This window comes from Lissotriton vulgaris, chromosome 3_1 (assembly GCF_964263255.1).
Source record: "Lissotriton vulgaris chromosome 3_1, aLisVul1.2, whole genome shotgun sequence".
Lineage (NCBI taxonomy): Eukaryota > Metazoa > Chordata > Amphibia > Caudata > Salamandridae > Lissotriton > Lissotriton vulgaris.
The window spans coordinates 458,552,707-458,579,227 of record NC_141689.1 but is presented as its reverse complement, the minus strand read 5'-3'; positions in this window follow the sequence as shown (position 1 = coordinate 458,579,227).

Below are 26,521 nucleotides of genomic sequence, written 5' to 3'. Positions count from 1 at the left end.
TTGTCCTGGTCACCCTGGTCTTGCTGTTTCACTCCCTTATGCCCCATCTTGCAGTATTCTCTAACCGCAAACAGTTTGCGTGGAAGGGGCCTAACTTACAATGCGTCACTCTTTAGGATCACCGATGCGTCTCCCCAGCACCGGACACAGCTCTCACACCGTAGTGACACTGCCCTCTCACTAGACTTACTCCTCACAGAGTGACTCAGTGTACCGTCTCCCTCTGCGCGATATCTCATATGGCGCAGCCTCACTGTTGGGTCACGGGTCTGGGAGCCTCCGTTTCCACAATGGCCACGCAGCAGTTGTAATCCCTGTAGCCACAACCCTAGATCCTTTAGCATTGTGTCAAGCACATTCTGCACCCTTTCAAGTAGTCCACAAGGGGGCTGCGGGGCCCAGCAGCCCAGGGGGCTTTCGCATGCATCGCAGGCCCACCAGTGTCAGCCTCAGGCTGCTTACCGTCTGTCCCTCCACAGCGGCACACATTGGAATCTTGCCCCTGTTGTCTGCCCCACTGTGACTGCCCGAAAAAACGCCTTGGTTTTTGAGCAATAGATGTGCACTCCAGCAGTGCCACAGGAGGTTTCCCGCACACTGCGTCTCCCCAGGCAATCCAGTCCCAGCTACAGACTCTGACAGTCGCTCCCTGCCGCCATTTGTCTCACAGCGCCCAGCGTGGTGTAATTATTGGCATCAATATACCCGCACATCACAGTCAGGGGCCCCAGTGCAAGCGATTGATCCCGCTTCACTTTTCGCCCATACCTTCAGGATACAGAGTTAGTCTGAGCACTGTAACCGCCTGGGAGGCGTGGCCCGCAGCACTCCACTTTCATATTTCTCCCTCGATATCAGAGGGTAGGCCGCTCCTCATCCCCAGCCTCGATCACCCGCTGGGTTCGCCGCACAGGCACGCCTCGTGCGCCGTCCCCCCTGCTCAGCACCTGTCTCCGCGCCACCTTGTAGCTCCTCCCTGCGGTAAGGCAGTATGAGTATCACCGCCCAGTCGTCTGATAGCGGCCGCAGTCACACCACCTCATGAGCGCCAAAATCAGTTGCTTTGGGTCCCGCTCGGCCGGTTGTGCTCTGTACTATGCTGCGCCATGAGACTTCCAGTTGCATAACCTCGGCCGCATCCATTGGTCCTATCACACAGTGGCACCAAATCGTCTCTGCTCTCCTCGCTCCTTATCTGTACACTTTTACAGTGTTTCCGCAGTGTTTAGGCAATGTAAGACAGGATTATGTCGGCCCTTGTCCGGAGCTCCTCTAAAAGGCAGCCTCCATGCTCGGCTGCTAGCTACACTCCCGCAGCGTAGGTCTTTAGGCAGAGAATTCCAGATGGTGGGACCACTTCCGGAGAAGGAGCGAACTGGTGTGCATTTCTACTTTAACAAGGGGTGGGGTATAAGAATGAGGGCGTTGGTGTACCGTGTCATTTGGGCGCAGCCTGCTTTGTGCAGTTTGTCAGAGAGATAGCGTGGAGTATTTTGGTGAAGGGCTTTGTGTGTGATACAAGCAATCTTATGAGAAGATCTGCCTTTGATGGAGAGCCATTTGAGGGTTCTCAAAGGTGGGGGCGATGTGCTTGAAGCATTTGTAGCCAGGGATGAGTCTAGCAGCTAGGTTGAGCACCGATTTGAGTGGAGTAAGTTGAATTTTTAGAGTCCTGCCAAGGATAGCGTTGCCATAGTCTATTCTCGACAAAACCAGTGATTGGACAATGATTTTGAAGTGTTCAGCTGGGATGAAGGGTTTAATTTTCTTGAGATGACGGAGAGTGAAGAAATCTCCTTTTGCTGATGATTTTATATGTGGGTTGAGAGGAAGGTTATTATTAATGGTGATGCCAAGAGATTTAACTGAGTTAGAAGTGGTGAGAGAGCAGTTGAAAGCATTAAGATCGGAGATCCAGTCTTGTATGGGGAGTGGGTTGTTTTTAGGCGAGAAGAAAATGATTTCATTTTTTTTAGAGTTAGGTTTGAGATGGTTGTGATGGAACCAGGATTGATCTTGGTCAGAGTATCATTAAGGTGGATGATATCGGCGTGTGATTTGATCTTATAGTATAGTTAAATGTTGTCAGTATAGAGGTGGTAATTGATTCCTGCACGTTTGAGGATTAGTGTGAGGGGTTCCATGAATAGGTTAAAGAGAGCAGGAAAGAGAATGGAGCCTTCGGGGACAGCAAGAGAGATCGGAGTAGGGTTGGAGAGGCAGTCCTCAATTTTGATCTGTTGGATTCTGTGTTAGAGAAAAGAGGAGAACCAGATGAGGATAAGGCCACTGAGTCCAAAGCGGATTTTGAGGGTGTTTAGTAAGGCAGTGCAAACTTTTCTGATTCCAGATTGCATTGAGTCAAAGAGGTAAGAAGTGTTGATGTGATTATCTAACTGTAACAGGGTGCATTTTTCAAGGGCATTGGAGAGAAGAGGGATGTTGGAGATGGGGATGAGGTTGTTTGGGTCGTTGGGATCAGTCTTGTGATTTTTGGGAATGGGTGTGATTTGCCCCAGTTGGAGGGAGGCAGGAACAAACCCAAAGGCCAGGGAGGAGTTAATAATGATGGTCCATAAAGGGGCAATCATATGTTTCACTTCTTGGACGAGGTTAGGGGTCCTAGGGTCTTTGGTGTGAGAGGATGGTTTCAGCTTAGCAACGATGATATAGACTTCATGTTTGGTCACAGGGATAAAGTTCTGCCAGGAGGCTTTGTTTTTAAGTTGGTGGGGGAGGAAGGGTTGGGTTCTGGAGGGAGGGGAGTGGATGGGAGATGGGCATAAACAGGGAGGTTATTTGGATGGGGCGGGAAAACTGGGGTAAAGTTGGGAGAGGGGGAGGGTGAGGAGGGAGAGGGTTTAAGATGAAGGATTAGTCAATTTTGAGGATTTTGTCAGAGAAGAACTTAGCAATAGTTTCACATTTCTCCTTAGTGGCAGTTATCTATTGGGGGGCGGAGGATGTTTGGTTTTTGACAATGCTAAAAAGTTCTCTAGGTCTATTTTAGGCCCTATCAAGCTGTGTTCGGAAGAAAGTTGATTTTTCATTGAGGATGTGTTTCTTGTAATTGGACCTAGCAGGATGGAGGAGGGCTAGATTAGAGGGGGACGGGTGTTGCCTCCATGTTCTTTCAGATTGTCTAAGAGAGTGCCTTTCGTTGTTGAGATTAGAGTTGAACCAGGATTTGGTGGGAATGTTTCTTTGGGTTTTAAGTTTGAGGGGGGCCAATTGGTTTAGGACCTCAGTAACTGAACTATTATAATGTTCAGTGAGGGCGTTAGCATTTTTGGAGGGGGGCTAGCAGGAATTGAGTTTTAATTTTCAGTTCTAGTTCACTGGGAGGGATAAGGTGAAACTTTCTGGTCAGTTTCTTGAGTTCGGAGCTTTTGACGTGGGTCGGCGGGTCATGGTGAAGATCGAGAAGAGGATGAGGTGATGGTCGGACCAGTCGATAGGGATGATGTTGGTAAGGGAGGCCAGATTGTCATTAGTGATGATAGTATTGAGAGTGGCCCCTTTGGCATGGGTGGGAGAAGGACAGATATGTTTAAGGTAATTGTTCGAGAGGAGGGAGACTGCAGGGTCTTTGCTGTCATTCCAGTGGAGGTTGAAGTCACCAAGGAAGAGGTTTTTTGAGTTGGAGAGTGAAGATTGGGAGAGGAGTTTGGAGAGTTCCTCAGCAAAGGGAAGGGATTCGCCTGAAGGATTGTAGATGTTATGTAGGCGAATAGGTGAAGCGCACTGGATTTAAGTTCAGCTCAGAGGTATTCAAAAGTAATATGGTCAGTGTTTTTAACAAGCAAGATTTGCAGTTTATTTTTGTAGATGATTGCTAGGCCACCTCCAACTTTATTGTGTCTTTCTTTCCTGAGTATGGAGTAACCTGGGCGGGAGAGTAGGTTGAGGATAGGAGTGGAGTGGTCTTGAGCCAGGTTTCAGTGAGAAAGGCAATTTCGATGTCTTCGCTGAGGATGGTTTCAGCAATTTCAGTCGCATGCCGGACAGCTGACCATCAATTGATTAGCATGCATGAAAGGGGAATCAGGTTAGTTGTGGCGGGGGCAGGTTTGGAGAGTGGTGAGTTGGGTAGAGGGTATAGGGGAATGGGGTTGAAGGGATTCTACGCGCCCTCAAGATCACTGGGATGGTAGCTTGGTGGGTGGGGGGGTCAGCAGCATAGTTAGGTATGGAAGAGTTATAGAGGTCAAGTAGGTCTGAGGGAAGAGTGGGGTTGCGGAACGGGAGGGCCTATGAGAACCATTGCAGCAAGGAATAGATCTCCTTTGCTGAGATTTGGAGGTGTTAGGGGAGTCACTGCTTAGGGGGATTGAGAGGTTAAGACGGACTTCAGAGGAGAGGGAGTTAAAATCTTTTGGGAGTTGATCAAGTTCATGCGACAGGTTAAGATCTTTCCTGAGTAGGGAGAGTTCAACTGGTAGGGCAAGTAGAGAGCTTTTAATGTTAAATAGACTCTGAGTTAGCGGGATGGTAGGGGCTGAAGGGAAGAAAGGGTTTGGGGGAGAAGGATCAAGTTTGCTAGGGGGGAAGTCTCTGTGGAATGTGGGAGTTGGGAGGCCGGGTGGTGGAGGGGTATGTTCTGAATGATGGGTGAGGAGAGGACCGAGCAGACAGAGGTGTAGTGTCCGGAGTCATGGTCGGTGCTTTGATATGGTACGTGGTCGAGTGGGGGGCGGGAGAAAAAGAACCTGTATAGGGAGGCAGATGGGGTAGTTGAAGTAGATATGGGCAATTGGGTGGTAGGAATTGCAGAGGGATGGTACTGGGAGGGGGTATTGAGGAAGGGGGGTGTCTAGTGGAGTCTTCGTTAGGGAGATGATGGACTTGGGGGTTGTGCAAGATGTGGAGGTGAGCGAGGAGACTGGGGTGTGACGGGTTGAGGGCAGGGAAGGGAAGGGTGTGAAGGGCTCAATCATTTGAGGTGGTAAAGAGTTATGGAGAGGGATGGATATTTGTGTATGTGAGACATCATCTTGCAAGGTGGAACTGTGTGTGGGCTGAGGTGTTGAGGGTAGGGTAAGGGAGAGGGAAAAGGATTCTGACTGATGAGGAGGAGAGTTAGGCTGTGGTATAGATAAAAAGTAAGAGAAGGTGCTGAAGTTTTGTTAAAAAATGCTGAAATGTTTCTGAGAAGGTAAAATTCAACGGAGCAAGGCAGCCGGCCGAGTTAGATGATGAGTTGTCATCATCAGAGAGCTTACCTATTTTGGTGAAGGGCTTTGTGTGTGATACAAGCAATCCTATAGGAAGATCTGCCTTTGATGGGGAGCCATTTGAGGGTGCTCAAAGGTGGGGGTGAGGTGCTTGAACCGTTTGTAGCCAGAGATGAGTCTAGCAGCTAGGTTGAGCACCGATTTGAGTGGAGTAAGTTGAATTTTTAGAGTACCGCCAAGGATAGCGTTGCCATAGTCTATTCTCGACAAGACCAGTGATTGGACAATGATTTTGAAGTCTTCAGCTGGGATGAAGGGTTTAATTTTCTTGAGATGACGGAGAGTGAAGGAATCTCCTTTTGCTCATGATTTTATATGTGGGTTGAGGGGAAGGTTATTATCAATAGTGATGTCAAGAGATTTAACTGACTTCGAAGTGGTGAGAGAGTAGTTGAAAGCATTAAGATCGGAGATCCAGTCTTGTTTAGGGAGTGAGTTGTTTTTAGGCGAGAAGAAAACAATTTCATTTTTTTTAGAGTTAAGTTTGAGATGGTTGTGATGGAACCAGGATTGGATCTTGGTCAGAGTATCATTAAGGTGGATGATATCGGAGTGTGATTTGATCTTATAGTAGAGTTGATTGTCGTCGGTATAGAGGTGGTAATTGATTCCTGCACGTTTGAGTATTAGTGTGAGGGGTTCCATGAATAGGTTAAAGAGAGCAGGAAACAGATTGGAGCCTTGGTGGACACCAAGAGAGATCGGAGTAGGGTTGGAGAGGCAGTCCTCAATTTTGATTTGTTGGATTCTGTGTTAGAGAAAAGAGGAGAACCAGATGAGGACAAGGCGACTGAGTCCAAAGCGGATTTTGAGGGTGTTTAGTAAGGCAGTGCAACCTTTTCTGAATCCAGATTGCATTGATTCAAAGAGGTACGAAGTGTTGATGTGATTATCTAATTGTAACAGGGTGCGTTTTTCAAGGGCTTTGGAGAGAAAAGAGAAGTTGGAGATGGGGCTGAGGTTGTTTGGGTCGTTGGGATCAGTTTTGTGATTTTTGGGAATGGGTGTGATTTGCCCCAGTTGGAAGGAGGCATGAACAAACCCAGATGCCAGGGAGGAGTTAATAATGGTGGTCCATAAAGGGGCAATCATAAGTTTCACTTTTGGACGAGGTTAGGGGGCATAGGGACTTTGGTGTGGGAGGATGGTTTCACCTTAGCAATGATGTTATAGACTTCATGTTTGGTCACAGGGATAAAGTTCTGCCAGGAGGCTTTGTTTTTAAGTTGGTGGGGGAGAGAAGGGTTGGGTTCTGGAGGGAAGGGAGTCGACGGGAGATGGGCAGGAACAGGGAGGTTATTTGGATGGGGCAGGAAAACTGGGGTAAATTTGGGAGAGGGGGAGGGTGAGGAGGGAGAGGGTTTAAGATCAAGGATTGGTCAATTTTGAGGATTTTGTCAGAGAAGAACTTAGCAATAGTTTCACATTTCTCCTAAGTGGCAGTAATCTATTTGGGGCGGAGGATGTTTGGTTTTTGACAACGCTAAAAAGTTCTCTAGGTCTATTTTAGGCCCTATCAAGCTGTGTTCGGAAGAAGGCTGATTTTTCATTGAGGATGTGTTTCTTATAATTGGACCTAGCAGGTCCGAGGAGGGCTAGATTAGAGGGGGACGGGTGTTGCCTCCATGTTCTTTCAGATTGTCTAAGAGAGTGCCTTTCGTTGTTGAGATCAGAGTTGAACCAGGATTTGGTGGGAATGTTTCTTTGGGTTTTAAGTTTGAGGGGGGCCAATTGGTTTAGGACCTCAGTAACTGAACTATTATAATGTTCAGTGAGGGCGTTAGCATTTTGGGAGGGGGGCTAGCAGGAGTTGAGTTTTAATTTTCAGTTCTAGGTCACCAGGAGGGATAAGGTGAAACTTTCTGGTCAGTTTCTTGAGTTTGGAGCTTTTGATGTGGGTCGGGGGGTCATGGTGAAGATCGAGAAGAGGATGAGGTGATGGTCGGACCAGTCGATAGGGATGATGTTGGTAAGGGAGGCCAGATTGTCATTAGTGATGATAGCATTGAGAGTGGCCCCTTCGGCATGGGTTGGAGAATGACAGATATGTTTAAGGTAACTGTTTGAGAGGAGGGAGACTGCAGGGTCTTTGCTGTCATTCCAGTGGAGGTTGAAGTCACCAAGGAAGAGGTTTTTTGAGTTGGAGAGTGAAGATTGGGAGAGGAGGTTAGAGAGTTCCTCAGAAAAGGGAAGGGATTTTCCTGAAGGATTGTAAATATTATGTAGGCGAATAGGTGAAGAGCACTGGATTCTAAGTTCAGCTCCGAGGTATTCACAAAAGATTTGGGTTCAGTGTTTTTAACAAGCAAGATTTGGAGTTTATTTTTGTAGATGATTGCTAGGCTACCTCCAACTTTATTGTGTCTTTCTTTCCTGAGTATGGAGTAACCTGGGTGGGAGAGTAGGTTGAGGATAGGAGTGGAGTGGTCCTTGAGCCAGGTTTCAGTCAGGAAGGCAATGTCGATGTCTTTGCTGAGGATGGTTTCAGCAATTTCAGTTGCATACCGGACAGCTGACCGGCAATTGATTAGCATGCATGTACGCGGAATCAGGTTGGTTGTGGGGGGGCAGGTTTGGAGAGTGGTAAGTTGGGTAGAGGGTAGAGGGGGATGGGGATGAAGTGATTCTACGCATCCCCAAGATCACTGGGATGGTAGCTTGGTGGGTGGGGGGTCTGCAGCACAGTTAGGGATGGAAGAGTTTTAGAGGTCAAGTAGGTCTGAGGGAAGAGTGTGGTTGCGGCATGGGAGGGAAAACTGGGGTAAATTTGGGAGAAGGGGAGGGTGAGGAGGGAGAGGGTTTAAGATCAAGGATTGGTCAATTTTGAGGATTTTGTCAGAGAAGAACTTAGCAATAGTTTCACATTTCTCCTAAGTGGCAGTTATCTATTGGGGGCGGAGGATGTTTGGTTTTTGACAATGCTAAAAAGTTCTCTAGGTCTATTTTAGGACCTATCAAGCTGTGTTCGGAAGAAGGCTGATTTTTCATTGAGGATGTGTTTCTTATAATTGGACCTAGCAGGTCCGAGGAGGGCTAGATTAGAGGGGGACGGGTGTTGCCTCCATGTTCTTTCAGATTGTCTAAGAGAGTGCCTTTCGTTGTTGAGATCGGAATTGAACCAGGATTTGGTGGGAATGTTTCTTTGGGTTTTAAGTTTGAAAGGGGGCCAATTGGTTTAGGACCTCAGTAACTGAACTATTATAATGTTCAGTGAGGGCGTTAGCATTTTGGAAGGGGGGCTAGCAGGAGTTGAGTTTTAATTTTCAGTTCTAGGTCACCAGGGGGGATAAGGTGAAACTTTCTGATCAGTTTCTTGAGTTTGGAGCTTTTGACGTGGGTTGGGGGGGTCATGGTGAAGATCAAGAAGAGGATGAGGTGATGGTCAGACCAGTCGATAGGGATGATGTTGGTAAGGGAGGCCAGATTGTCATTAGTGATGATAGCATTGAGAGTGGCCCCTTTGGCATGGGTTGGAGAATGACAGATATGTTTAAGGTAATTGTTCGAGAGGAGGGAGACTGCAGGGTCTTTGCTGTCATTCCAGTGGAGGTTGAAGTCACCAAGGAAGAGGTTTTTTGAGTTGGAGAGTGAAGATTGGGAGAGGAGGTCGGAGAGTTCCTCAGCAAAGGGAAGGGATTTGCCTGAAGGATTGTAAATGTTATGTAGGCGAATAGGTGAAGCGCACTGGATTTTAAGTTCAGCTACGAGGTATTCAAAAGTAATGGGGTCAGTGTTTTTAACAAGCAAGATTTGGAGTTTATTTTTGTAGATGATTGCTAGGCTACCTCCAACTTTATTGTGTCTTTCTTTCCTGAGTATGGAGTAACCTGGGTGGGAGAGTAGGTTGAGGATAGGAGTGGAGTGGTCCTTGAGCCAGGTTTCAGTGAGGAAGGCAATGTCGATGTCTTTGCTGAGGATGGTTTCAGCAATTTCAGTCGCATACCGGACAGCTGACCGGCAATTGATTAACATGCATGTAAGGGAAATCAGGTTGGTTGTGGGGGGTCAGGTTTGGAGAGTGGTAAGTGGGGTAGAGGGTAGAGGGGGATGGGGATGAAGGGATTCTACGCATCCCCAAGATCACTGGGATGGTAGCTTGGTGGGTGGGGGGTCTGCAGCATAGTTAGGGATGGAAGAGTTATAGAGGTTAAGTAGGTCTGAGGGAAGAGTGTGGTTGCGGCATGGGAGGGAAAACTGGGGTAAATTTGGGAGAGGGGGAGGGTGAGGAGGGAGAGGGTTTAAGATCAAGGATTGGTCAATTTTGAGGATTTTGTCAGAGAAGAACTTAGCAATAGTTTCACATTTCTCCTAAGTGGCAGTTATCTATTGGGGGCGGAGGATGTTTGATTTTTGACAATGCTAAAAAGTTCTCTAGGTCTATTTTAGGCCCTATCAAGCTGTGTTCGGAAGAAGGCTGATTTTTCATTGAGGATGTGTTTCTTATAATTGGACCTAGCAGGTCCGAGGAGGGCTAGTTTAGAGGGGGACGGGTGTTGCCTCCATGTTCTTTCAGATTGTCTAAGAGAGTGCCTTTCGTTGTTGTGATCAGAGTTGAACCAGGATTTGGTGGGAATGTTTCTTTGGGTTTTAAGTTTGAGGGGGGGGCAATTGGTTTAGGACCTCAGTAACTGAACTCTTATAATGTTCAGTGAGGGCGTTAGCATTTTGGGAAGGGGGCTAGCAGGAGTTGAGTTTTAATTTTCAGTTCTAGGTCACCAGGAGGGATAAGGTGAAACTTTCTTGTCAGTTTCTTGAGTTTGGAGCTTTTGACGTGGGTCGGGGGGTCATGGTGAAGATCAAGAAGAGGATGAGGTGATGGTCGAACCAGTCGATAGGGATGATGATGGTAAGGGAGGCCAGATTGTCATTAGTGATGACAGCATTGAGAGTGGCCCCTTTGGCATGGGTTGGAGAATGACAGATATGTTTAAGGTAATTGTTCGAGAGGAGGGAGACTGCAGGGTCTTTGCTGTCATTCCAGTGGAGGTTGAAGTCACCAAGGAAGAGGTTTTTTGAGTTGGAGAGTGAAGATTGGGAGAGGAGGTCAGAGAGTTCCTCAGCAAAGAGAAGGGATTTGCCTGAAGGATTGTAGATGGTATATAGGCGAAAGGTGAAGCACACTGGATTTTAAGTTCAGCTCCGAGGTATTCAAAAGTAATGGGGTCAGTGTTTTTAACAAGCAAGATTTGGAGTTTATTTTTGTAGATGATTGCTAGGCTACCTCCAACTTTATTGTGTCTTTCTTTCCTGAGTATGGAGTAACCCGGGTGGGAGAGTAGGTTGAGGATAGGAGTGGAGTGGTCCTTGAGCCAGGTTTCAGTGAGGAAGGCAATGTCGATGTCTTTGCTGAGGAGGGTTTCAGCAATTTCAGTCGCATACCGGACAGCTGACCGGCAATTGATTAGCATGCATGTAAGGGGAATCAGGTTGGTTGTGGGGGGGCAGGTTTCGAGAGTGGTAAGTTGGATAGAGGGTAGAGGGGGATGGGGATGAAGGGATTCTACGCATCCCCAAGATCACTGGGATGGTAGCTTGGTGGGTGGGGGGTCTGCCGCATAGTTAAGGATGGAAGAGTTATAGAGGTCAAGTAGGTCTGAGGGAAGAGTGGGGTTGCGGCATGGGAGGGCCTATGGGAACAGTTGTAGCAGGGAACGGATCTCCTTTGCTGAGATTTGGAGGTGTTAGGGGAGTCACTGCTTAGGGGGATTGAGAGGTTAAGACAGACTTCAGAGGAGAGGGTGTTAAAATCTTTTCGGAGTTGATCAAGTTCATGCGACAGGTTAAGATCTTTCCTGAGTAGGGAGAGTTCAACTGATAGGGCAAGTAGAGAGCTTTTAATGTTAGATAGAGCCCGAGTTAGAGGGATGGTAGGGGCTGAAGGGGAGAAAGGGTTTGGGGGGAGAAGGATCAAGTTTGCCAGGTGGGAAGTCTCTGTGGATTCTGGGAGTTGGGAGGCCGGGTGGGTGGATGGGTATGTTCTGAATGATGGGTGAGGAGAGGACCGAGCAGACAAAGGTGTAGTGTCTAGAGTCATGGTCGGTGCTTTGATATGGTACGTGGTTGAGAGGGGGGGGAGAAAAACAACCTGTATAGGAGGGGCAGATGGGGTAGTTGAAGTAGATATGGGAGTTGGGTGGTAGGAATTGCAGGGGGATGGTACTGGTAGGGGGTATTGAGGAAGGGGGGTGTCTAGTAGAGTCGTCATTAGGGAGATGAAGGACTTGGGGGGTTGTGCAAGATGTGGAGGGGAGCGAGGAGACTGGGGTGTGAGGGGTTGAGGGCAGGGAAGGGGAGGGTGTGTGGGGCTCAATTATTTGAGGTGGTAAAGAGTTATGGTGAGGGATGGATATTTGTGTATGTGAGACATCATCTTGCAAGGTGGAACTGTCTGTGGGCTGAGGTGTTGAGGGTAGGGTAAGGGAGGGGGAAAGGGATTCTGACTGATGAGGGGGGGAGTTAGGCTGTGGTATAGATAAAAAGTAGGAGAAGGTGCTGAAGTTTTGTTCAAAAATGCTGAAATGTTTCTGAGAAGGTAAAATTCAACGGAGCAAGGCAGCCGGCCGAGTTAGAGGATGAGTTGTCATCATCAGAGAGCCGCTGGTGGAAGTTGCAGTGAAGAGCAGGTAGATCCCGTTTTTCTGTCACTTCTCAGGTCACTTTTTGTGAAAATGTTTTGAAGTCCTAAGTTTCAGGTTTTGACTAGACAAACACCTCTCACACTACTTCCAAGGGTTCAGGACTGGTTAGGTACCATATGGGTGAGAGGGGGGAGTTTGGAACGCACCACAGGCAGAGGCCAGGTGCAGGTTTCAAAGTCTCTGGAGCTTGATATTTTCCTCTAGCTCACACAGACAGCAGGCCAATTAGCTCTTGAAGTCACTCTAGTAGTCTTGGAATCAAGCAGCAAGGTGGGTCTCAATCACCAAGGAAGACTTCTGAGGGTACAAAACAGGCTTCAAACAGCAGGGCAGTTCTCTGCTGGCAAGGCAGTCATGTGAGGTACAAAGTAGGCCTCAAGCAGCAGAGCAGTCCTCGTGAAGTACAATGTATCCCTCTGGAGGTGGTCTTCTCAGAACCGGGAGTGTACTGAAGAGTGACTCAGGAGGTCCAATATTTATACCTGGTGCTTTTCTTTGAAGTGGGAGAAACTTCAAGGCTATCCTCTATTTGGTTCAGACAGTTGGTTTCTTTCCCAACCAAGGCTCCAAGAGGTCTAGCGAACAGCTCCATTCTATCCATCCTGGCAGATTAGCTCATCTTATTTCCCTTTCCTTTCAATGTCTGGGAGGAACACACAACGACCAACAATTCACAGTCATGCAACTCAGAACACAGGCTGCAGGCAACAAATGGTTATGACAGGAAAATAGCAACTTTCTAAAATGAGCATTTTCTGTTTTTTCTGACTTAAAACCTGCCTTTACCACTGAAGAAGGTTTTTAATTAAAATTCTTTTAGGACCTAGCATGCTATTTCTATCTGTTCCCAATCAAAGGTTAGCACTTATGCAATGTAATAAGGTAACCCAATGTTATCCTAAGTGAGAGATAGGCCTCACATTAGTAAAAAACACCTTTAATATACAATGTAACCTGCCCTTAAGGCCAGTCAGGGCTTATCTTGGGATGACCTATATATTTAAAAAGGGATGTTTGGGCCTGGCAAAAGGTTTATTTTGGGAGGCTGAATTGGCAGTTTACAACTGCACACAGACTGTAATGGCATGCCTAAGACATGTTTTAAAAGGGTATATAAGTGAGTGGCTTAATGTGTGCGGCAGGGTCACTAGTAACTTTTAATTCACAGGCCCTAGGTACATGTAGTACTTCTTAACCACATCGATGCTGATGACGGAACTGCTCCGTCATCAGCCACGGTGGCGCTGTGCTGATGATGGAGCGGTTCCGTCATGGCCCGCCCGACACGCCTGCGCGGCGCTGATTTCGCGCCTGCGCAGCGCGTTCTATTGAGTGGGCGGGGCCATGACGGAACCGCTCTTTCATGAGCACAGCTCACCCGAGGCTGGTGACCGAGCGGTTCGTCACCAGCGTGTGAGCGTCGCGCGGCCCCCCAGCCCCCTTAGTGCTGCAGCAGAATAGCCGGCGCAGCGAAGAAGTTAATACAGGGCTAATAAGTAAATAAATGTGCCGATTGGTTTTAAGTCAATTTTACCTAGTTTACAGGAGTGAACATTCACACCTAAACACTGGTTAGCAGCAGTAGCATAACAAAACTTGTAGGGGCCTCCATGCAAGGTGCATGGAGAGGGCCCCTCATTCTCCGGACCCAGTCAGGAGAGCTAAGGCCTACCATGCACAGTACCAGAGTGGGTCCCTAGTAGCTCTGGGTCCCCCGCACTGCAGGGGCTATTGTTACACCATAGGTAGCGGTGGTACAGAGTCCTAAAGCCATCATAAACACATTTTAGCAAACAGGAGAGACGAAGGCAAATTGTTGGTGGAACAACTTACCAAAGGCTGACACGTCTAACAAATTGCATATGTTTTAATCAGGCAATCAATAGTAATAAGTTGAATAATTGGGGTGCTCAAGATGTAAAAGAAACTCTGTGGTCTCCTATTACTAGTTTCCTAAATATTATTCGTATTTAATATCCCTGAAAGATCCCTTCAACTTGCGGAAGGTTCCAAAACTCCCTAAGAATATGATTTTGTTTTATTTATTTGTTGCGTACATGTTTACAAATTGTTGCGAAGACAATACTTGATATCTAGATTTACCTTTTCTTTTACTTTTGTTTATATTTTATATACTCTCTCCTCTTTTCTCTCTTGCTTTTATGTTTTACCATATAAAAAAATTGAACGTCATTGCTCCTATTATATTTTTAATATGCTAAGGATTCTTGTTTATTGTACTACATATTAAATTTTATGTCTTAAATGTTGTTACACTTCACGTTTCTAATGTTTTACTGTTCTAACTGATGGTATTTGAATTTAACAAGTACATTCTATCAAACTAAGAAATATATAAATTTGGTCTTAAAAGTGTTGTAGTCCGATGCATTTATAAGAAGTAGGGAAAATATTGAGGTGTTTCATGTCGTTATGGATTGCAGATCCTTGAATGAAAGTTTCAGTGGGGCTAGTTGTTATGAAGAATTATGTTATCGCAGGAATTCTTTAATTGAGGAGATGTGATGATCTTTGAAGTTTGCATTAGAACAGTGTGACTTAAAGAAACCCTATGTAAATGACTATGTATTTATATGGGCTTATTCTACATGGATGTTCCTGCTTTAAGTCTATGGGCCAGATGTAGGACTGTGTTTAGTGGTCGCAAACGTAAAATACGGCTGTTTGCTACAGCTCAAAAGGGTTGTAGCATGTACAATCCCTATGTTGTGAGTTGATAACCTATTACTTACTTGCAAAATAGGGTTTGCGAGTCACTCGTATTAAGGGGTGTGCCATGGGCATCCCTTCCTAATAGTGAGTCACGAGGGAGATGTATGATTGTGTTGCAACTGCAAATGCGGTTGCAAAACAATCGCAGTTACCACCAAATTCAAACTGGTGGTAAGCTGGTTACAAACGGGAAAGGGTCCTGAGGACCCCTTCTCCTTTGTGTTTAGAAGCAAAAATAATTTAAAGTAGAGTGCAGTAGTCCAACGGACCACTGCCTGCCCTTATAAAAAAGAAAAGTTTGCATTTTTTTCTTTTAAACACATCCCATTTTCCTTTAAAGTAGATGGGTTGCATTTGAAAAAAATGTTACTTTATTTAAAAAGCAAACACAGACATGGTGATCTGCTATCCCAAGCAGGCCACCATCCTTGTGATAGTAGACTATTCCCAATGGGGTCGCAAATTGCAACCTGACTCATGAATATGAACCCCTTTGGGAATCGGTAAATGTGTCTGAGACACATTAATTTATTCCATTTTGTGAGTCGCAAACTGCAAATCACAAAAAAATACAATTTGCGACTTGCAAAACGGATGGTTGTACATATGGCCTTATAGGTGTGCCTAGAAAGAATGTCCATTAGGCTGTTGAATTGTTCACATGTAAGTCTTGATGAAAGACTGAAGCAATGAAAACACAAATGTAACTCATCTGAGGCCGTGTTATGGTAAATGACCGGGTGCACCTTTAAAAAGGTGCCCTGGGCGTAACCAGTGAAAATGCACCCTATTACTATGAATGTGCTGTCCCTAGGGTAGCTGCAAACTCGTGCTGCCTGGGAGCATGGTATTCCTGTGAAAAAAAACTGTGACTGCTTTTCAGCTGCTCCGTATTTGGAAAGGGGCGACCAACTCGGTCCCCCCGAACGTATGGCCGAGTGCCTCGATCCCCCCGGGAAGCCATTTTTGGGCGGGAGGCGCGTCTCAGCTGGTATGCCCGAAGCGGCGTAGCTGGGGCGCGCTCGTTCCCGCCCTAGAGTGGGCTGGCCTAGACACCGACGCAGCCAGCCACGCCCTCGGGGCAGGCAGGGGCGGGTATACGCCCGCCCTGAAGACGGATAAAAAGGGACGCAAGACCAGAAGACATCCTCTTGTTCTTGTGCTCTGAAGCTGCACCTCCTCGCTGCACGTGAGCTCGGGACAGAACGAAGAGCCAATTTTGAGCGTTTTAATCCCTCTTTTTGTCTTCTAGATACTTCGTCTGAAAAGATGCCCAAGAAAGGCGCGAAGAGAATGTCGACTGACCAGTTGGTTCGGGCCCTCATGAAGGACATGTCTGAAATTAAGAAGCGGTTGGCGGAGCGAGACGGCGAGGAGGGATCGGGGCGTCCACCGGCCGGAGGGAAGCCAAAGAGGCCGAGAAGGGGGCCGGTCGGGGGAGACGTCCCGGTTCCCTGTTCCCCGCTCGAGGCGCCAGCCCTGGTACCGGCCCCGGTACCGAAGGAGGGGAATCCGATTCCCGTAGTAGTCACCCCGACATCCACTGAAGATATGCCTCCCGAGTTGGCGGCACAGTTAGCGGCGTGGTTGGGGGACAGTAGCGAGGGCGCCACGGCTGCCGAAGCGCAAGCACTCATTAAACAGTTGCGCGAGAAACGTGATACAGCCAAGGTGCCCGCGTCGGATGCGGTGATAGACAAGCCACGAGTGGCGGAGGCAGCGTCCGGTGCAGGTAAGCGGCCATTGCCGATCGCAAGGGATGAGTCAACACCCTCTCGTAGAGAAAAGTTGGGGCAACATGTTCCTTTGGCAATAAAGGAAAAGATTTGGGCGGGGGAATACGTAAACATTTTCTCCTTGCTCGTTGATCATTATGAGGTTGAAACTGTTAAGGGCCAAAAGGATCTGATGCATCCAAGTGTTTGGCGCGCAAAAATGGCCGCCTTTAAAGTGAATGAGAATATTGGCAACTGGGGTAATGCTTGGGGAATTTTTACGTCAATTTTGGGGGAACGTAGGCCTGAATTGCTCCCTGAATTTCCAGTATATCAGTCACGAACTATGGGGTACTCGACATCGCACCAAGGTAACCAATGGTTCTGTTATGACAACCTTTTCAGGAAAGCGATGGAGCATAACAAAAGTTTAACCTGGGACTGTTACGATTCTTTGACATGGAATAAAATGAAAGAGTCGGGGATGTTGAAAGTGCCGTTGGTGGGGAGTACTGTTGGTGAGTCCTCCCGCCAAAATGGGGGGACGCCCTTTCGGTCGGGTACGGGTTCAGACGATTACCCGAGATCCGCCGGCAATACAGGGAAGAGAGGTTTCTGTTTCAATTTCAACAGAAGTAAATGTACTAGGCCCCCGGGATCTTGTAAATTCAAACACGAATGTAGTAGTTGTGGGGCACCCCATCCTGAGTCCTCGTGCAGAGCCAAATCGGGTGAAAATGGGGGTAGAGGGGGCGCCAAACAGGTCTAATATAGTCCGAGGGGCGCCTTTACCAACCCGATTGATACCCTGGCGATGATTCCCTGGCTCAGCGAATACCCTGATCGTACTTCAGCTGGGGTGCTACGAAACGGTTTTTCATATGGTTTCCGCATCCCGGTGGGGAACTTTCGGGGTGTCGGGTCGTGCAAAAACCAACTGTCCGTCTTGCAGCATACGACTGTAGTACAGGAGAAGATCCGGAAAGAGGTTACCCGAGGTCGGGTTGCCGGCCCGTTTAGTGTTCCCCCGGTACAGAATTTTGTTTGTTCTCCTTTAGGGGTGGTCCCCAAGAAGGACCCAGGTGAGTTTCGATTGATTCACAATTTATCAGCGCCTCATGGCCTTTCTGTAAATGACGCAATTGATCCAGAGATATGTTCGGTGCGGTACGCATCATTCGATGAGGCCGTAGCCATTTTGAATCGCCTGGGGCCCGGGACGCTGATGGCGAAATCAGATATCGAGTCAGCGTTCCGTTTGCTCCCGGTATACCCGGAAGACCAACGGCTTTTGGGATTCATGTTTCAAGGTTCGTATTACATGGATAGGTGTATGCCGATGGGGTGCTCTATATCTTGTGCATATTTCGAGAAATTCAGTAGTTTTCTACAATGGGTTTACACGAAGAAAACGGGTTTTCGAAATGTGATGCATTACCTCGATGACTTTCTGTTCCTTGGGGCCGCTGGGGATGATGAATGTGCCCGGGCCTTGACTGAATTTTGTGTTCTAATGAATCAATTTGGCGTGCCATTGGCACCAGGTAAAACTGTGGGTCCCACGACTTGCCTCGAGTTTCTCGGGATCGAGTTGGACTCTAGTGAAGGTTGTTTTCGTTTACCAGCTGCCAAAGTGTCGAAATTCAGGGCAGCCCTGCAAATGTGTATTATTGCATCTAAAGTTACGCTGCATCAATTGCAGCAATTGGTGGGGAAGTTGAATTTTGCCCTGAGGGTGATCCCGATGGCCCGCCCCTTCTCCCGTTCAATTGCCCAGGCGATGGTCGGCCTAAAAGAGGGTCATCATCGCACGAGATTATCGGCCGAGGTCCGCCAAGACATGCGTATTTGGTTAGCATTTTTGGCGGATTTCAATGGTCGAGTCGTCTGGAACAAACCGGCCTTGTCCTCTGAAGAGCTTGGTCTATGGACGGATTCAGCGGGAAGCATGGGTTTCGGCGCCATCTTCGGCACAAAATGGTCGGCACAAAGGTGGCCAACATGGTGGCATGAAGAGGGGCTGACGAGTAATATTGCTTTCCTTGAACTGTTTCCCATTTTGGTGGCCCTCAGAACCTGGCCCGATGGATTCAGAAATCACTCCGTCATATTTTGGTCTGACAATATGACCGTTGTAGAATGCATCAATAGTCAGGCAGCACGTTGTAAAATGATTTTAAGGCTGCTTAAAGAAATTGTCTTACTGTGTATGCAACTGAACGTGGTATTCAGAGCAAAACATGTCCCTGGGGTGATGAATCAGGCTGCTGATGCACTGTCTCGTTTTCAAATGCAGGCTTTCTTGGGTTTCCTTCCCTCAGCGGACCCAGAGCCAGCACCCTTTCCCGAAGCTCTCTGGTCTCTCGGTGCCCCGAACTTCGTTACCTCGTGGGAGAGAGTCTAGCACCAAGGACGAGGAAGGCATACGAAGGGGCGTTTCGGGCTTATTTAGCCTTTTTGGGGACTGAGAGAGGGGGGCTTTGGGGGCATGAGGATTGGGTAGTACATTTTCTGATGTCCTTGCGTAAGGCTGGGAAGTCGGTGGCTACAGCCCAGAGGCATCGTGCTGCCATTTCCTTTGTTGCCAGGGCGCATAATATCCAGGACCCGACAGCGTCTTTTGTGGTACAGAAAGCGCTGCGTGGGTGGCAACGCCTTGAGGGTCGCAAAGTATATGAGAGGCGCCCGATAGGTCTGGATAGGTTGTCCAAGTTGCTGGCCACACTCCCCGCCACATGCTCGTCTCAGTTCGAGGCCTGTTTGTTCCGAGCTGCTTTTACGCTTGCATTTCACGGGGCAATGAGGATAAGTGAGCTGGTAGCAAGGAACAAGCGGGATGTGGTGGGGGGTTTGTGCCGGGAACACGTTCAGATCAGGGGTGAGACGATGACTGTATCCTTTGTCAAGTCAAAAACCGATCAAGGTGGGGCGGGAGACTGCATAGTCATTCGCAGGATTTCAGGGTCTTCCATGTGTCCGGCGCAGTGTTTAGAAGATTACCTAGCACGAAGGGTGGCATCATGGGGGGGGACATTGTTGAGACACGCGGACGGCACCCCACTGACGAAGTTTCAGTTTCAGCGGGTGCTCGCGATGTCAATTACCGCAGCGGGCTTGGACCCGGGTGAGTTTGGGACCCATTCCTTTCGGATAGGGGCTGCCACTGAAGCTACAGCCAGGGGTCTTAATGTGGAACAAGTAAAACGAGTGGGGCGTTGGTCCTCCAATTGTTATAAGAGGTATGTGCGGTTGCACATGTTGTGAAGCTGTAATAATGTACTCACGCTTCTTGTCTTTTGTTTGGTTTTCAGTTACGCAAGCCTTCGAGGCGGGGCGGACTATGCAGTCGACCCAACACCAGGCCAGCGGTCAGACATCACCAGCTGTGAGAAAGGAGGTGTGGGTCGTGGGCCACTCATACGTGAGGCGTGCCGCTGACGTATTCGAAGCAGGTGACATGATTCACGTAGCTGGGGAATACGGGTACAGAATGTCCTTCTACGGAAGGGGCGGTCTCTGTATTGACCAGTTTCAGGCATTTTTTGAGGGTTTGTTAGGGCGGACGAGGTCACCGCCGTCTATAGTCATAGTACATTTAGGGGGCAATGATTTGGTCACCACCGGTAGACGACTTCTCCTGGAGGCAATGCTTTCCACTGTAAGTTGGTTGGCGAGGAAAGTTCCGGGGTGCATAATTGCGTGGTCTCATATGGTCCCACGAAAAGTGTGGCGGGGGGCTGTTTCGATCCCTGCTTTGAACCATTCTGTTAGAAAACTTAATAACAAAGTGAGTAGGTTGTTTCGTTCCAGGACATTGCATTCTATCTCGCACGGTTGTATTAATGATGACAGTATGTATCTAAGGGATGGTGTGCATTTGTCTCGGGTGGGAAATGAGTTACTCATAGGAGACTTCTTAGCATGGTTAAAAACGTTGGAACATGACCTTTAGCTAGGAGTTTTGTGGGGGGCCCGGATAGCCGGTCAACTATCCGGGCCTGTGGCGGTAAGGTCATGATCGGTGAGCACTAATTAGTAGATCCCTATGAGTGGGCGTCACCCAACACGGATGGGAGCGCTCGGGAGAGGTGGCCATTGGCCCCTCAATGGGGAGGCGGTCCCTTCTAAGGATGGGTCGCCGGAAGTAAAGGAAAGGCGGTCAAGGCCCCTTCCTTTGTAGGAGGGGTTACAGCCCCCTCCTGGGGAATTTCCCGGGGCCAGTGACATCTGCGACGGCAGATGCGGTAAGTTGTGTGGGGTTGGGATAAGGTCTACGGTACCTTCTAGATACCTCACACGAGTATTCGAACGACCTTTAACTGGCGTCGAGTCTTTAGGTGCCCCCGTCAAGTCAAGGGAAATCGGTAATAGTTGCACTTGAGGCACGCCTCCGTGCTGTCGCCCAGCCCAAGTGGGAGGGGTAAGTCTGGTTAGGGATCTTGACACCGGTTATGACCTTGCCGTTGGCCCTTAAACGTTAGGTTGTACAATTTCAATATGTCAAGAAATGTTTTGTAGGATGCTAGTTCGGCTAGGAGAACCTCTGTATTAGAGAATCTGTTAAGGTTAGCCAAACATCGCAACATGGTAATGAAATTGTACATAACATGAAACGTTTAATGTTTTAATTTTGTTTTTAATAAATACGGCCGGGATGGTCACTCCATCCCACTTCCAAAAACTTCAAGAACTGTTTCCGGTTTCCCTCCTTTTGGGGATTGTGTTGAGAGGGGGTGGCGGGTATCTCGGCCATATGGAAAGGGGCGACCAACTCGGTCCCCCCGAACGTATGGCCGAGTGCCTCGATCCCCCCGGGAAGCCATTTTTGGGCGGGAGGCGCGTCTCAGCTGGTATGCCCGAAGCGGCGTAGCTGGGGCGCGCTCGTTCCCGCCCTAGAGTGGGCTGGCCTAGACACCGACGCAGCCAGCCACGCCCTCGGGGCAGGCAGGGGCGGGTATACGCCCGCCCTGAAGACGGATAAAAAGGGACGCAAGACCAGAAGACATCCTCTTGTTCTTGTGCTCTGAAGCTGCACCTCCTCGCTGCACGTGAGCTCGGGACAGAACGAAGAGCCAATTTTGACCCACCCACCAGCCCCTGAAGACAGCCGGTTGTGTATAATAAAGTTGATTAATATTGCTTCGGTTTTCGTATACAGGTCATAGTGCCATGTTGATGAGTTAATAAAGAATGGTCGTTTTGAGTATGTTTGCCATTAAAGATATTCAGTTTAGTGTTGAATTTTAATGCATGCTCTTTCGGTCATAGTGGCCAATGTATTCGTAGGTTAATTTGCACTGTCGTATTTATTTTGGTAGGCGGTAAGGTCATGATCGGTGAGCACTAATTAGTAGATCCCTATGAGTGGGCGTCACCCAACACGGATGGGAGCGCTCGGGAGAGGTGGCCATTGGCCCCTCAATGGGGAGGCGGTCCCTTCTAAGGATGGGTCGCCGGAAGTAAAGGAAAGGCGGTCAAGGCCCCTTCCTTTGTAGGAGGGGTTACAGCCCCCTCCTGGGGAATTTCCCGGGGCCAGTGACATCTGCGACGGCAGATGCGGTAAGTTGTGTGGGGTTGGGATAAGGTCTACGGTACCTTCTAGATACCTCACACGAGTATTCGAACGACCTTTAACTGGCGTCGAGTCTTTAGGTGCCCCCGTCAAGTCAAGGGAAATCGGTAATAGTTGCACTTGAGGCACGCCTCCGTGCTGTCGCCCAGCCCAAGTGGGAGGGGTAAGTCTGGTTAGGGATCTTGACACCGGTTATGACCTTGCCGTTGGCCCTTAAACGTTAGGTTGTACAATTTCAATATGTCAAGAAATGTTTTGTAGGATGCTAGTTCGGCTAGGAGAACCTCTGTATTAGAGAATCTGTTAAGGTTAGCCAAACATCGCAACATGGTAATGAAATTGTACATAACATGAAACGTTTAATGTTTTAATTTTGTTTTTAATAAATACGGCCGGGATGGTCACTCCATCCCACTTCCAAAAACTTCAAGAACTGTTTCCGGTTTCCCTCCTTTTGGGGATTGTGTTGAGAGGGGGTGGCGGGTATCTCGGCCATATTAACATTACAGGCGGCAACTTGCCTGCAATTTGAAGGGAGAATAGAGATCCCCTTGCAGGTGGGTGCAGTCACTGACTTCACCCGCCTGCACGGGCATGTCTGGTGGGTCCATGGGACCCCCTTCCCTCATTCAGTGGTCTGCTATCAGGAGGCACACTGACAGTGCATTTTAGATGGTTCACTGTAAGTGTCAGTGCGACTCCTGAGGGCTTCTTTGCCTCTGCGCCCACGTCTGTAATACAGCGCGGGTGCAGAGGCAGAGGGATTCCCTTGTTTGCATGGGGCAGGTCCCATGCAAATAAGGTAATACCCCTTGTAGATAGCTCAGGCGCTTTATGTGCACCGTTGTTATCTGTATTACAGAAGGGGTGCACAATCGTCTGCGGCCCCGTCCGCAAAGCCGGCGGAAAATCCCGTTGCGCCCTCTGGGTACTTTATGTAATATGCGCCCTGGTGAAAAGCAAACCAACCAATGAATGTATCAACTTTGTAACATATATATGTCACTGCTTTCCAATGGTTTTTTGGATCAGTATCCCCTTAACTGGTTATTGAATGACAACAATCTTTGTACTTTGTGGAGGAAGTGCCTCAGCCCAAGATCTTCAAAAGGCATTCAAACATATTTTAACAGATCTTTCACAAAAGCAAATAAAAGGGAAAATCCCAACACAACTTTCGAATTCGATCTCCCTCCTCTGGGCTTTAGGAAATTCGCAAAACCCTATGGTGGAACACAATTATACCAGTGCGTTTCCCTGCGGTGTTTTCTCAATACGAACGTGATTGGCTCATAAGTAGGCACTGTTAACAGTGACAATCCTTCCAGACGCAATGTTTAATTTGTTATTTGCTGTTTTGATGTTGTAGCCTCATTTTTTATCACAATCACTTTCTCGTTAAAGTATGAGCAGAAGTTATTTGTTGCACATTTTCATTAAAGACATTTTTAAAAATGAAAGCTTTGGAGCATGAGGGGGCGAGTAGGCTCTTCAATATCACCCGAACCGCGCAGAACAATACACGGAATGACTCTGCGACAGCCTTCCTCTGTGGAGTGTTTGCCATTGATGAAGGACGTTTTCTGATTGCCTGTGACCTTGGTGAACCTACTTGTGAACTTTTCTACAAAGTAGATACTCGGTGTTCAGAATCCAGCCACTTGAACACTGATTAAAGACATTTAAGAGATTAAAAAAAGCAAGAGCAAAAGGGCATATCTTGGAGAAATAGAACACCAGCAAATGACTAATTGGTCATCTTTTTTATTCAAGGAGAATAGGTGCAGTAGAAGGAAATATTGTTCTTATACCGCGATTCTATGTGTGATAACGTTATTGGGAAATGTGATAGTTTCATTGTAATCACTTCTAATATATATTGATAGTGCACCTCATTAGTGCAAGTTGCATACAGTTTGGAATTCAGAATAGTAATTAATTCCTGTATAGTATATAGGAAATGCTCATATTGAAATACACTATTCACTATTTATTGCCATTTATGACTGTGAAGAGGAGCATAACTTGTGGGAATAAAGGCTCGAGTAAGTGAAGATGGCTCTCACCTCCTGCAAAAAAGAAAAAATAAGTAGCATATACTTCATGCATCTACATATATGGTTTGTGCCAGTGTATCTTGAAATGTATATTTGATTAAAAAAAGATAGTTAACCAAAACCATCACATAATGAAGAGACATCGTGACTATTAGGAGTGTTGCTACCCTATGTAAATTGATTGGTAAATACAATCTTTGAGGCAGCAAAACGTGTTTTTCATGTGTAAGTTTAGCTGTACTAATAAACTCGAATCTGCAGTAATAAATGTGTACACATATGTTATAGTTAAGTATCATAACAGGTTTGGAGTGGAATAATGAAATGGATCAGGCTTTTATATGTCAATCCTGTTGATAGAGTTAAGACAGGCATAGTCTCCTTTGCTAATACTTATGGTCCAATTAGGGTCCTATATTGCAAAATAGCAGTGCAAACCTCACCAAGACCAGAAGCAAATCAGACTGTCCAGAACCAACTCATTATAAGACAAAGTTCATTTCTTTATTTAATTTCTTGTGTATATAAATATATGTTCTTTTGTAACAAAAAAGAATAATAACATAGATATCAAAACATACTCATGGCAGTCCAAAAGCGGTTATAACATTCAATTTAAACACCCATTCATCCCGAAACACATTCAAAAGGACTCATATCTCTCCATGCACTCCACAATTGTTCAATGCATCCATAAGGTTCAAACACACTCATACATTCATCATTCATCAACAGCATATCCTACAACAGTTGCCAGATCTTCGGTGATGAATTAGGTCCCAAAGGAATCAACTCAAGACACTCGGGACACTAGATGAATAGACATCAGGACAGACTTTAGGCGCCAACGGGCGTTTCGGTGCTCGGCCAATTTTAGGGCCACACCTTCATCAGGGCACACAGCAAAAAAGACAAACAGGTGCACAACCGCAAATCATCTCAGGTGCAATGTACCGAAGCGAAGTATACAATCCAGAGCGATTCCCAAAAGGGGTGAGTCTGTAGTGTATGACAAAATATGATGGCACATCCAAGTCCGCTCTCTCAGGCGAGACCAGCAACCACGCAAAAAAGACAGAGGTAGACTACAGAGGGAGTCTGGTAAATCATATCCCGTAGTCAAAAGGGTGTCAAAGAGTCCAGGACAGAACATAGGATAATGGAGGTCTTCACGTCCAAAAGAGGAGTTCAGTTCGAATAGATCCGAATCTGTATTGCTCAACGCTCGTATATTCAGAGGGGCACACGTGCACGACATACAATGTCCATAGACCTCTGAAGTAAAGAAGTTCTCCAGGAATCATCAATCCGTCACCCCAGCGGTCAAAAGTAACGTATGGCGGGAGTGGCCAAACAGCAAGAGCACAAGAACAGTTGTTTAATAATTAATTATATATTAAAATCATTAACACCTCCCACCCAAAGCTACAACAATAACTTGGGCTGCATGTAATACTCATTTTTATTGTATATTTAAAGTCTGAATTGTCAAACTTGTATGTGTGTGTTGCTTAGTTGTAATGGTAGTGCTAGTTGGGGCAATGGGTGGCACCAGCTGCAGTAGCCTTCTGATAAGGGCAAAGGGATATTTTTACAAATTAAGTACTGGAGAGTCATAGTAGTGATGTGTCATGAGTTAATTGAATATGTGAGGCCATAAGCAGTTCATGATGGGAATGCAAGTTATATTTAACCCAGTGAACTATAACATGCACATTTCAGTGTTTCATATTTGGTTCTTGACATTAGCTATTGCGTGAGTTTGTCACCTAACTATACCATCATTTTGACCTTTTTTTTTCAGTGAATTTCTTTTTTTTGTGTGTGTTTTTTTCCATATGTTATGGTCATGTTACCATACCAACTTTAACATCAGTTTAACCTCTGTTTTTTCAGTGAATGTGTTTGTTTTTATTGTACTTCAGTTTTGGTATGTGTCTAGCGTTCTAGGGCAGGCAACTACCATGTTGCACAACCTATGCTCTTTTTGCATTGACCTTATTGAATTGGTTCTGGTGCCCATCTTATAACTGCTTCTAATCCTTGGCAGGCATATCAATCCTACTACTTCTACACAAAGCCATTAGGTGTGTGCAGTGGTATTTTATGCAGGCCTTTGCAGGTATACATCCATTTTTTGATTTCTATATTGTATTAGTTTTTTACATTTTTTATATTTTGTGTAGGATTTTTCCCTTTTTGTAATGTTTTTTAAACAATATTAAACTGTTTTCTTTTTTTAAATTTAATCCTTAAAGTTATTGATTGTTCACATATTTTTGGGAGCTTTTGTTGACATGTTTTTATTATGTTGTCTCAAGTACATTTACATTGCTTTGGCAAAAACGCTCCTTTTGTTCTTGTTAGCAGAGACCACCCAGGGATATTCACTGCAGGGTGTCATGCAACACTGCATATCATAATATGTATTCTCCTGTTGGAGTTTGCGTACATCTGTATGTACTTTCTCTATTTCTTCTTTGCCTCCCGGATCTATGGAACTCAGCTCAGGCAATCTCTTTAGGATATATTGATCATAGATGCTTCCACATTCCAGAATTACCCATGAAGT